The sequence below is a fragment of the Oxyura jamaicensis genome, chromosome 1 (assembly GCF_011077185.1).
Source record: "Oxyura jamaicensis isolate SHBP4307 breed ruddy duck chromosome 1, BPBGC_Ojam_1.0, whole genome shotgun sequence".
Classification (NCBI taxonomy): domain Eukaryota; kingdom Metazoa; phylum Chordata; class Aves; order Anseriformes; family Anatidae; genus Oxyura; species Oxyura jamaicensis.
The window spans coordinates 167,527,346-167,540,724 of record NC_048893.1 but is presented as its reverse complement, the minus strand read 5'-3'; the positions used below and the strand labels follow the sequence as shown (position 1 = coordinate 167,540,724).

The window sequence follows — 13,379 nt, the reverse complement described above, 5'->3', positions numbered from 1 at the left end:
TTTATGTGAGATGTTTTCCAGGACCATAGGAAGCTAGCAACCTAGAAACTAGCAAACTAGCTAGCGCAGAGGACCATGAGAATCTAGCACACACTATCTTTATTCCTTGCTTTCTACCATCCACTAAAGTCTTTAATAGAAAGATAGCTTACTAAAATACTGCAGCCTCACAAAAAAAGTTTTGCCTCCATCCTCCAATAATTTGTTATACTCCAGATTCTGCTATCAACAAACAGGAATGTGTTGTATATACGGAGACTGGAATTTAATGCTAGTCCATTTATTTTTTTAACAATTTGTTTGAAATTAATGAAGAAATACAAAAAAAAAAATACTAACCAAACAAAATCAACTAACCAAACAAAGAAACAATCCCCCCTCACTAATAACAATAGTTAAAAAACTTCTCCATATTTCTACTCCTCTCTGGTGCTCGCTTTACTCTTCCAATGTCCTGCTGAGTTGAAAGGCTGATACTTTAGTTTTCCTCAAGAAGGAGATGTGGGGAGTGTGGGGGGGTATAGGGGAAAGGGGATTATGCTGTGTTAGCAGCATACAGAAATTTACCTTTTCTCTCTTATGCTGTGCTCACCTCTTGGTGTTCCTCTGGGTCATAGGTTAAATATTTCAATTTTCCTCAAAAACAGAAACTAACCCGGTGGTCTCCCCCCAGCATCATCTGGCACAACAGGTTACTGTTTGTTCGGCATAGACTATACTGGGGTGTCAAACCTCTAGCACATGTAGTATTACCAGAGCTTCGGCTGCAGTGGGTTAGTAGCAAGAATCACTTGACTGTTACAGTAGATCGTAAGACTCCGCATTATCAGATCAGAACAAAGTTCACAGTATTTCACGAATAATGACAAAAACCGTAACTACTGCAGTGCAATTTAGATAGATTAGGTGATATTTTCCAGTGCAGTTCTCCCATACGTAGTCTTCTAAACTCATCTGAATGCCAGCTAGGTGCTTCATGACATAAACCTGAAATCACAGAAACACAGAATCACAGAATCACAGAATAGTCTAGGTTGGAAGAGACCTCAAGATCACCGAGTCCAACCTCCTACCTAATGCTAACAAGTCCTCCACTAAACCATATCCCTAAGCTCTACATCTAAACGTCTTTTAAAGACCTCCAGCGATGGTGACTCCACCACCTCCCTGGGCAGCCTATTCCAGTGACTAACAACCCGTTCAGTAAAGAAGTTCTTCCTAATATCTAACCTAAACCTCCCCTGGTGCAACTTTAGCCCATTCCCCCTCGTCCTGTCACCAGGCACGTGGGAGAATAGACCAACCGCCACCTCGCTACAGCCTCCCTTGAGGTACCTGTAGAGAGCGATAAGGTCACCCCTGAGCCTCCTTTTCTCCAGGCTAAACAGTCCCAGCTCCCTCAGCCGCTCCTCGTAAGATTTGTTCTCCAGATCTTTCACCAGCTTCGTAGCCCTTCTCTGGACTCACTCGAGCACCTCCATGTCCTTCTTGTAGCAAGGGGCCCAAAACTGAACGCAGTACTCGAGGTGCGGCCTCACCAGAGCCGAGTACAGGGGGACAATCACTTCCCTGGACCTGCTGGCCATGCTGTTTCTTATGCAAGCCAGGATGCTGTTGGCCTTCTTGGCCACCTGAGCACACTGCTGGCTCATATTCAGCCGACTGTCAACCACTACTCCCAGGTCCTTCTCTGCCAGGAAGCTTTCTAACCACACATCTCCCAGCCCATAGCTCTGTTTGGGGTTGTTGGGCCCCAGGTGCAGGACCTGGCACTTGGCCTTGTTGAACTTCATACCGTTGGCCTCAGCCCATCGGTCCAGATCCTCCTGCAGAGCCTTCTTACTCTCGAGCAGATCGACACACGCACCTAACTTGGTGTCGTCTGTAAACTCCCCTCGATCCCCTCGTCCAGATCATTGATGAAGATGTTAAAGAGTACTGGTCCCAGTACCGAGCCCTGGGGAACTCCACTGGTGACCAGCCTCCAACTGGATTTGACTCCATTTACCACAACTCTCTGGGCCCGGCCATCCAGCCAGCTCTTAACCCAATGAAGTGTACGCCAGTCCAAGCCATGAGCAGCCAGTTTTCTGAGGAGAATGCTGTGGGGAACGGTGTCAAATGTCACCTCCCCCGATAGCCAGGACTGCCGATAAATGATGGAAAGCGGCTTGGCCAGCTCCTCCGCCAGTTCTCTCAGTACCCTCGGGTGGATCCCATCTGGCCCCATCGACTTGCGTACATCCAAATGCTGTGGCAGGTCGCCAACCATTTCCTCGTGGATTGTGAGGGCCACATTCTGCTCCCCATCCCCTTCCACCAGCTCAGGGTACTGGGCGTCCAGAGAACAACTGGTTTTGCTGTTAAAGACTGAGGCAAAGAAGGCATTAAGCACCTCAGCTTTTTCCTCATCTCTGATTACTAAGTTTCCCCCCACATCCAGTAAAGGGTGGAGATTCTCCTTAGTCCTCGTTTTTGTGTTGATGTATTTATAAAAACATTTTTTGTTGTCTTTAACAGCAGTGGCCAGATGAGATTTGGCCTTTCTGATTTTGTCCCTGCACCGCCTCACAGCATCCTTGTAGTCCCCCTGAGTGGCCCGCCCTCTTTTCCAAAGATTATAAACCCTCTTTTTTCTCCTAAGCTCGAGCCACAGCTCTCTGCTCAGTCAGGCCGGTCTTCTTCCACGCCGGCTTGTCTTTGGTGACGTGGGGACAGACCGCTCCTGAGCCATTAAGATTTCTTTCTTGAAGAGCATCCAGCCCTCCTGGGCTCCTCTGTGTTTCAGAACCGCCTCCCAAGGGACTGTGCCAACCAGTGTCTTGAACAGCTCCAAGTCAGCCCTCCGGAAGTCCAAGACAGCAGTTTTACTGATCCCCTTCCTGACTTCGCTGAGTATCGAGAACTCTACAATTTTGTGGTCACTCTGCCCAAGACAGCCCCCGACCAGCACGTCTCCCACCAGTCCTTCTCTGTTTGTGAAGAGAAGGTCTAGCGGGGCACCTCCCCGGCAGGCTCGCCAACCAGCAGCGTCAGGAAGTTATCTTCCACGCTCTCCAGAAACCTCCTGGACTGCTTCTCTGGGCTGTGTTGTGCTTCCAGGATATGTCTGGGAAGTTAAAGTCCCCCACAAGAACAAGCGCTGACGATTTTGCAACTTCTGTCAGCTGCCTGTAGAACTCCTCATCCGTCCCTTCATCCTGGTTTGGCGGTCTATAACAGACCCCCACCAGGATGCTTCCCTTGTTGGCCTTTCTGCTGATCCTAACCCATAGCGACTCCACCTTGTCATTCCCAGGCTCCAGTTTGATGACATCAAAACACTCTCTAATATAGAGAGCCACTCCACCACCCCTTCCATGCTGCCTGTCCCTTCTGAAGAGCCTATAGCCAGACATTGCAGCACTCCAGTCGTGAGAGTGGTCCCACCACGTTTCCGTGATGGCAACCAAGTCATAGCCTGCGTGCTGCGCAATGGCTTCCAGCTCCTGCTGCTTGTTGCCCATGCTGCGTGCATTAGTGTAGATGCACTTCAGCTGGGCCTTAGCCTTCTCCCCCAGCCTTGCCACTGTTCCCCCTGGCACACCTCCAACAGGCTTTGTTTCATCTCCACCCCCCTTCTTACCTAGTTTAAAGCCTTCTCAATGAGCCCTGCCAGCTCCTGGTCCAGGATCCGTTTTCCCCTTGCAGACAGTTGGGACCCATCTGCGGCCATCAGGCCAGGTGCCGAGTAGAGCGCCCCGTGGTCAAAGAACCCAAAACTTCTGTGTTGGCACCAGCCTCTGAGCCATGTGTTTATCAGGTGGGCTTTTCGTGTCCTCTCTGAACCATTCCTTGCCACTGTAGGAATGGACGTAAACACCACCTGTACTCCCGCTCCGTCCACTAACCGTCCCAGCCCCCTAAAGTCCCGTCTGATAGCCTTCAGGCTTCTCTCATCAGTGGTATCACTGCCAGCCTGGACTATCAGTAGCGGGTAGTAATCAGAGGGGTGAACCAAGCTGGGGAGCTTTCTGGCGACATCCCTGACCCCAGCCCCAGGGAGGCAGCAGATTTCCCTATGGGTAGGGTCAGGCCGACAGATAGGGCCCTCTGTTCCTCTGAGAAGGGAGTCGCCCACCACGATCACCCTTCTCTCCTTCTTGGTGGGAGAAGTCTTGAGGCATGGAACAGACTTCCTCGCCCTGGGCTTCCTGGTTAACTTTTCTGTCACACCCTCCTCCACCGCTCTCTCGAGCTCCAGGGCCTCAAACCTGTTGCATAAGGGCACCTGGGAAGGTGGGGCAGGCAGTGGGGGAAGTTTCCTGCAACGCCGAGCAGGGACCTGTCTCCACTCCTCCTCAACTCCTAGGTCCCCTCTCACTGCCTGACAGCGACCGGGCAGGGGGTCCACCCCCAGTAGGGGAGTCTCACCCTGGTGCTTCTCCTTCAGGCCTTGCAGGGAGTTGCTCCACCAGTCTATCTCCCGCTCGCACTCCCTGATGGCCCTCAACCTCTCCACCTCCTCCTTGAGCTCTGCCACCAGGCGGACCAGGTCGTCCACCTGCTCGCACCTCACACACTCAGTATCTCCGCCTCCCTCGGATGGCAGCAGCAGGCTCTGGCACTCCCTGCACCCAGAGACCTGCACTGCCACACTTCTGAGTGGGCACTCTGTCTGGGTGCCTACAGACTTTCTAGCGCGAGCTCTCTGCCTAGCGAGGACCATAATGGCCTGGCTAGTGGTTGAAAGCTGTTGGTTGAGGTGTTTTTAGGGGCGGGGAATCGCCCGGCCCTCCCTGCTTGCCCTGCCTGCGCAAACTGCCGTGCAAACTGACGTGCCCCGCCTTTCTGACGCGCCCCGCCCTGTTTGCCCGTCCTGTTCACTGCACTCCTGGTCGCTCGCGCTCCCCAGGGGCTGCTTTTGAACGGCCGGGGAGGGGGCTCTGCTGGCTCCGCCTACGCCTCGTCAGCATCCCTCATGAGGGTTGCCGGATTGTGGTGGCTCCCTCAGCTGCCTCGAGTGGCCTCGATGCTGGGGAAATAGCCCTGCCTGTCCCGATCCCCCGCTCCGCTGCAGAACACGTCTGCCCCGGAGCCGATCGCCTCGGCAAATATTCACACTCACTTTCTTGAACAAAAATAAAATATGGAAATTCATAATATATTGGCACTATGATCTTACAGCATATTGGTATCTGGCATGAACTAAAGACTTCCTGTCAATAATCAAATGATGGATCATAAAAGCTAGTTCCTGAAGTGTCTACCTATCTTTCCAATTTAGAGTGAAAGAACCTGACAAAGGACAAGAATGATCCAGTGGAGAAAACCTGAAAAACTTCTTTCTGTATTGAAATCTTACCTTTATTCCTAAAATATAAACTTCATTTTGCGTGGTGAGACACTGGAACAGGTTGCCCAAACAAGTTTTGGATACCCCATCCCTGGAAGTGTTCAAAGCCAGGTTGAATGTAGTTTTGGTCAACATGATCTAGTGGAAGGTGTCCCAGTCCTTGGTAGGGGTGCTAGCAGATAACTGGGACATTGCTGCTGTTCCTGTGCTGTCCTTTAATGGACAGGCTGGGACTCCAGATTTAACCTGAATTAGAGAGAGTGCCATCTGTGAATGAGCCTACATGGGATCACGTACTGTCCCAAGCATCTGTGACCATCGATAAGTCCATTCCAGAGCAAGGACACCTCAAAGCATCTGTGGCCATAGATAAGTCTATGTTGGCCACACCAGAACCTTGAAGTGTCTATGGCCTTAGATGAGACCAGAACACAGAAGGTGTCTGAAAGGACCTCTGAAGGGAATGTGGACAACGGAAAAGACCATGCCAGGGGAAGTACAACTTGAAGCAACTGTGTCTGTGGATAAGTTCATAACACAACAGGTATACTCCTGAAGAGGTTGGTCCCATTAATAAATCAACACCAGAGCAGGTAAACCCCGAAGTGTCTGTGGTCATAGCTAAGTCCACCATGCAGTAAATAGACCTCTGAAGGGATAGTGATTCATGGATAAGGCCATGACAGAGCAAGTACACCTCTAGGTGATAGTGGCCAATGGACAAGCCTGGGTTGGGAGGGGCAAGAGGAGGAGTTCACTTCAATGTTAAACCCTGCAGCTTGGTTCAAAGGGACCAGAGGTGGTGATTCTGATGGATATACTTTTAAATTGTTGTAACACATGATCTGAGTTGCATGTTATAGGAAGTCCTATAGCAGGAACCACTCAAACTGACAGAAGATGAGTCTCACAGGAAGCTGTACAGACATACAATGACTTGACCTAAGCTGTCTTTGGCATCCAGTAATTTCACATAATACACCACCTCTGCTATCCTGAGCAACCACCATAACAGATATATATTTAAGTCATGTACTCAGAGAACTCAGTCAATACTTTATGGACATTTCACGGTGACGGTGGACTAAGGGGTGGATATTGTCATGGTTTTGGGTAGGATAGAGTTAATTTTCTTCATAGAAGTTCATATGGTACCGTGTTTTGGATTTTGATGAAAATAGTGGTGGTAACTCACCAATGTTTTCAGTTGTTGCTGAGCAGTGTTTACACAGAGCCAGAGACTTTTCTGCTTCTTACATTGCCCTGCACATAAGGAAGATGGGGGTGTACAAGTAGCTGAGAGGGGACACAGCCAGGACAGCTGACCTAAACTGGACAAAGGGATATTCCATACCATTTGATGTCATGTTAAAAAATAAAAGCTGGGGAGAACTTTTGGAGTGATGGTGTTTGTCTTCCTACAAAACTGTTATGTGTGATGAGCCCTGCTTTCCTGGAAGTGGCTGAACAACTGCCTGCTGATGGGAAATAGCAAATTATTTCCTTGTTTTGCTTTGCTTGTACACACAGCTTTCGTTTTACCTAGTAAACTATCTCAATCCATGAGTTCTCACATTTTTATCTTTCCAATTCTCTCCACAATCTCACCTGGGGAGAGTGAGTGAGTGAGTGGCTGTGTGGTACTTAGTTACTTGCTGGAGATAAAACATGACACTCATATTCATGCATTTTTTAAAATGATCTTCATGTGATATAACTATAACTTATAGAAATGATGAAAGAGCTATCTTAGAGAGTGTTAAAGACTTCCAGCCAATTATTACTAATCTGAAACCTACTTTGACTTTTAGAAACTATTTTATTCATATGGTATTTGCTTGAAATTTCAAGACTCCTAAGTGCAATATATATTTGCATCCCAAGTTCATAGTTTTTAAGGTTTTGCTTTTGATAAAATAATTGAATTATCTTTCTTTATGGAGCAAATAGAGCTGAAATGTACACTAAAAAACAGTTCTTTGTGTCTGTATCTAAAGGGGAAAACAGTGTAAAGAAGTAGAATGCTTCAGAGGGAGGCCTGAATTCTTGCTGTATTCCTTAGTCCTGAGAAAAGTTTGGATTGAGTGGATTCTGGACTGAATGATAGCTGGGAAAAAAGAAAAAAGAAAAAAAGAAAAAAAAAAAAAAAAAAAAAGCTCAGCATTTAACGTTTTACATTGCAATTTCTGCTGCGATCAGGGATAGGGGAATTTGTATATAGATCATAAAAATCATGACTGTATTAAAAAAGGCTCATATCACAGTCAATTCCTCCTATCTGAAACAGGATTCTAGATCCTGACATCTTTGGTAACTCTTTGGCTTAATAAAAAAGAAAAAAAGAAAGTCTTACATTAGGTAATAGAAGCATACCCAAAATACTTCTCTTTTTCTTTCAACATAATTAAAGTAACAATGTTAGTGTTATTGAAGGTTTTGTGGTGGTAGTGTTGTTTTTCACTATGTGTTTTCTAATTTGGGTAGTAAAAATAAAAATGAAAGGGAATTACTCTTTTCTCCTTTCAAGTGTTGATAATACATTATAAGAGTCAATTCTGTAAAGATTTAGTAGTGACACTTCTGCATTTTTATTATTAAATCAGGGTGTTTTCTTTAGTCTTTTACAATGACTTAAGAAATATAATCAAGTTGCATACTGTAATTTTTCTTATTCTTAAAGTAGTAGTAATCTCATTTCTGCAAGATGGTTATAAGTATATATGTAATATTCATGTGAAATGTGGAAGAATATACTTGGGTAATCTCATTTTCTCTGCTATATGGTTGTAGGATTACATATATATGAAATTAAATGACTTATTTTTGTGGTAAGATACTTAATATCAAAATAAGACTGTATTTTTAATGAAGTCTAAATTAGACAAAAGAATAAATGTTTATGGTCAGCCTTTTAAATGCATTTGCAATAAATTAAAGAATATCCAGGAGGATTTATTGTTTCTGCATTGTGAAGTATATTTTATATAACTTATTTCAAAGTCACATTGTTAATATCAGTCATTTGCTCGATTATGAAAAGACTGCATATGATAATGTGTAATAATTCTATTTTTTTTTTTTTTCTTTGATTACATTCCAATCTCCAGTGTATGTCAATAACCAATATATATATAGGCAAATCCTATAGTAAGGCAAATCAGGAATTTATTCTCAAAGCATGGTTAATTTATATATCAAGTAAAATTTCAGAGATGAAGTTAGTGAATATAGATGTCAGTGATTATTGCTTGTTCATTCTTGCATGTTTTTGCTGTCTGCTGTCTTTGTACATGTATGGTGTCAACACTGCAATCTCAGAAACACAGCAACAGCATATTCAAAGTCCTGAGATGTGAGTTTTTTTCCTCAGGAACCATAACTACAGTTTGATTTTGATGATAAAGAATTGTCTAGATTCATTCTCTACAAAACACAGTTCTAAATTCCAACACAAATTTAAACACATCTGTGAAATATCATTGACACAACATCATTTCATTGTCTTTAAAAAAATGTAGGTTGTTTTTTTTTTTTTTTTTTTTTTTTTTTTTTTTTTGTCCAGAGATTAAACAAGTATTTGTTTGATGTTACTTACATTATTATTAAATTGGTGAGATATGGGCTATATCACAGAATCACAGAATCACAGAATAGTGTAGGTTGGAAGATACCTCCAAGATCACCGAGTCCAACCTCTGACCTAATGCTAACAAATCTTCCACTAAACCATATCCCTAAGCTCTACATCTAAATGTCTTTTAAAGACCTCCAGGGATGGTGACTCAACCACTTCCCTGGGCAGCCTATTCCAGTGACTAACAACCCGTTCAGTAAAGATGTTTTTCCTAATATCCAACCTAAACCTTCCCTGGTGCAACTTTAGCCCATTCCCCCTCATCTTGTCACCAGGCACGTGGGAGAATAGACCAACCCCCACCTCGCTACAGCCTCCCTTCAGGTACCTGTAGAGTGCAATAAGGTTGCAATAATATATAATAATATATTGCAATAATATATAAGCAAGTGATAGGGTGGATGCAAAATTTCTTGGACTGCTTGACTCAGAGAATCATGGAATGTTCTTGAGATCACCTTCTTTATTATGAAGTTCAGCAAAGGGAAATGCCAAACCCTGCACCTAATTCTGGAAGGATATTTTTCTATATAGGGAGCTTAAGGGAGCTTAAGATCAAACACAGACTTCTGCAAAGGCCCTTCCGATTAAATATTTCTTCCAGAATAAAATCCAAATTTTAAGTGAAGCACTCACCTAAACTCATGCAGAGTTCATGAGGACAATTAGAGACACAAGAACAGAATTCCTGGCAATCAGTACAAGGAATTGGCTAGGTTTAACAAACTTAGCACAGGGACATCATGAAATATCCAACAGGAAATGCGAAGAGATATTTTTTTAAAACCTGATTTCTCCACAAGACTTGATTAAGGACTAATTTATGTACTTAGGTAAAGTAACAGGGAAGAAAACTTAGGGTTCTCTTCTGCTACCTGTGGATTCATAATTATGACATTTTACTCTATCCTGTTTCCACCCTCTTTAACTCTACAGGTGTTTTACCCTTCTATAGGTTTGGGCAGATTCAAAGAGAAAACAGCAGTTTGCCTGTTGTATCTGACTGTTCTTCCAGTGGCTTGGGAACTATTGCATTCAGGCAACTTAAGATCTTAACTGCAGAAAAGTTTTGGGGATATAAATCACCATACCACATAAAAGACTACACAACTAGATACTCACATCTAGGGTATGAAGAAGGATGCTCTCATCTGCTTAGCAGTTATCTGTGGGATTACAGTTCAAATCCATATTCATGCAGAAAAAAAAAAAAAAAAAAAGGAAGGGATGGGAAGGGATGGGATGGTTGGGGAAAAAAATAGACAAGGTGTTAAGATTAATGAGCCAGAGAAAGGGACTAAAAATAGCACAATTATCTTTACAATAAGTGATGTGTAGCGTGAGCTACACAGAAAATCAATATTAAGCATAGAGAAACTTCTATTTTGATTTAAAAAGATCAAAGTAACATGAATTCCGTCTCCCAGCACATTTGAGATGAAGTGAGAGAGAAGAGATGTCAAAAGATTTTTACCTTGCTTGTAAGCAAGAAGAAATCATAGATGAAACCAGGAGAGTATTAGTTACTGTTTCCTAGCAGCCATAGTAAAAATACATGGTACTCAAACACTACTGTAAACAATACAAAAGGGGTAGGCAGCTATCGGTCTTGCTTTTTAAGATTCTAAGATGGTTGTATATATACCATGCATATTAAACAATTACTTACTTGGTAGTATAAAATGCTAATAAAAACTGTTGAAATGCTTATGTTATCGTTCAGGATCTAGTTCTACATTAAAGCTTATCCTCTGTAGTGTTGTCATGGTACTGGTACCTGTGCAGTACAAGCACAGGTGAAAATATTTTGTTTTCATGGGATACAAATATATGTATTTATATTTTCCCCAAGGACAAGTCAGATAGTAGCAAATCACATTTTACACTGAATCTATGCAACAGAGTTTTGTTGTGGTATAGTGACAGTAGAGCAAAATTCTCCCAGGTGTACCAACCCTTATTTTGGTTGATAAACCTTCTATTGTTGAGATTTTTGTTTAAATAGAATCACAGAATCATTTAGGTTGGAAAAGATATTTAAGATCATAAAGTTCAACCATCCATCTAGCACTACAAGTCTACTGGTAAACTGTGTCCCTAATTGCCACATCCATAAATCTTAAATACTTCCAGGGAAGAAGACATTATCTGGGCAGACTGTTCCAATTCCTAACCGTTCTGTCTGTGAAGAAATTCTTCCTGATATCCAACATAAATATCCCCTGGCACAATCTGAGGCCATCACCTCACATCCTATCACTTGTTACCCCAGAAAAGAGACTTATGTACATCTTTTTTTCTAGTCCCTTCACCAGCTTTGTTGTTCTTCTCTGCACATGCTAGAGCAACTCAATACCCTTGTAGTGAGAGGCACAAAACTGAACGCAGTACTCAAGGTGCTGTCTCACCTACAGAGGGACAATCCCTAGTCCTGCTGACCACACTATTTCTGCTACAAGTTAGGATGTCATTGGCCTTCTTGGCCTCATGGACACACTGCTGACTCATGGTCAGCTGGCTGTCAACCAGAACCCCCAGGTCCTTTTCTGCTGGTCAATATTCCATCCACTCTTCCCCAAGCCTATATCACTTCATCATATGACCCAAGTGCAGCACCTGGCACTTAGCCTTATTTAATGTAATGTGATTGGATATGCTCCATCTATCCAGCCTATTTAGATACCTCTTCAGAGCCTTCCTACCCTCAAGCAGATCAACACTTGGTGTTGATGCCTGCAAACATACTAAGGTACACCCTATCCCCTCATCAATGTTACTGATAAAGATACTAAACAAAAGTGGCTCCAGTACAGAGCCTTGGGAAGTACCACTCACAACCAGTTGCCAGTCAGATTTGATTTAATTCACAAAGACCTTTGGGGCCTGGCCATCTATTTAGTTGTACATGAGGGTCCCAAATATGTCTCCATCATTACTATTGCTGTCCAGGAAGCATTACAAAACTTTTGCAGATAAGAATTCCATATAATCAGCCAACACTTCCCTGAAGTGTTAGCTAGTCTGGAATCATGCCTGAGATACCTGAATTCCTTCAGAATTAAACAGGTTTGCTCTCAAAATTTGTATGAATTTGCCATTATGGCCTTGTATTCAGTGCAATGAAGTTGTTTAAAGAGAATTTACCTTTTACAGTACCCTGATGACGCGTTTTTGCTATTTTCTTGTTCCAGATTAATATCTGTCTGGAGTCCTTAAGCATTTGAACTGTAATTTAGGAAGAAGTAATGTGCAGAAGTCCAGATATTATGATTCTTATGCCCTCTAGACATCTGATACATCAATTGTACAACTGACTCTAGTTTCTGAGTTTTTCATGGATTTGTTTGAGTTAATTCCCAGAAACACCAAAGCCTTCAGAGCACCAAACAATGGACTGTTAGAGTAAAATATTATGATTCAGAGCAGATAATATTCTGCCTGTCCCACTGGAAGTACCCAGCCTGATGATTGCTCTAGACCACTTGACATCTACCACTTATTTTTGTTTTTAATTTTTTTTTTTTTTTTTAATGTACTTCTGTTTACACTGCCATGAAAGGTCAAAATTTGTCCAGAGGCAGATGAACATAAAAGGCATGTTGCAGAATTAAAAGACTTGAAAGTGAGTAAACATCAGAGAAAGAAATCATGAAATGGGTAGACAGGTACAAATAATGAAACCTTCCAGAGAAATACAGATAAATCATGGAAATTTCAGCTTTAACTATTATTTTTTCATATAAATTATGAAACCCAGAACATAGCACCAGCTACATAGCCAATCATTCACCTGATCCATACACTGCCTCCTCCTTGGGCCCCAGTCTCCAGACTGAGGATTGAAGAGAACACTGCTTGTGCTCCTGATCCCTTCAGCATCTTTCCAAGGGATAAGATTTTTTGATGTTTTCAAGTCTCCTTGTCACGGTTTCAGCTGTCGCTATGTGAAAGAGCAGGAATTATAGTCCTTCGGCTTGACCAAGCTCAGTAGTCTCTTTGTGATGTCATTAATACAGGATCCAGGGCAAGCAGCAAAGAGAGAGATTGTCTGGGCATCATATGGGCACCTCAGTGCCTCTCAGAGAGGAATCTCCATCTACCAATACCCTCCATCCTAATTTGTTCTGTATGTACTTTTTTCTTATAAATCAGATGATGCAAATAACATTAAAAACTTCTTTTTTATCAGAACACTATCTACTACGAAACATAATGACAATTTTAAAACATTGATATATGAGCCATTGAAGGGAATTTTAAAGGACAAAGAGTTTTTTCCTTGATGAATTTCAATTGAATTTCAATTTCAATTGAATGATGTTATCAGTAGATTTGATACAGCTCCCCTCAAAAAGTCACCGTAAGTCCTCTTTAACATCTTCATCAATGATCTGGACGAGGGCATTGAGT

The 13,379-nt window shown here is 43.0% G+C and overlaps 1 long non-coding RNA gene across 1 annotated transcript in view; it reads right to left on the bottom strand.

Annotated features, from left to right (window-relative positions):
* Nucleotides 1–13,379, bottom strand: part of LOC118164228 — a 103,708-nt gene that overhangs the window by 84,542 nt on the left and 5,787 nt on the right. Inside the window, exon 2 of the long non-coding RNA XR_004749384.1 lies at nucleotides 11,970–11,973. This is a non-coding gene — a long non-coding RNA (uncharacterized LOC118164228). The remainder of the gene's footprint in view (nucleotides 1–11,969; nucleotides 11,974–13,379) is intronic.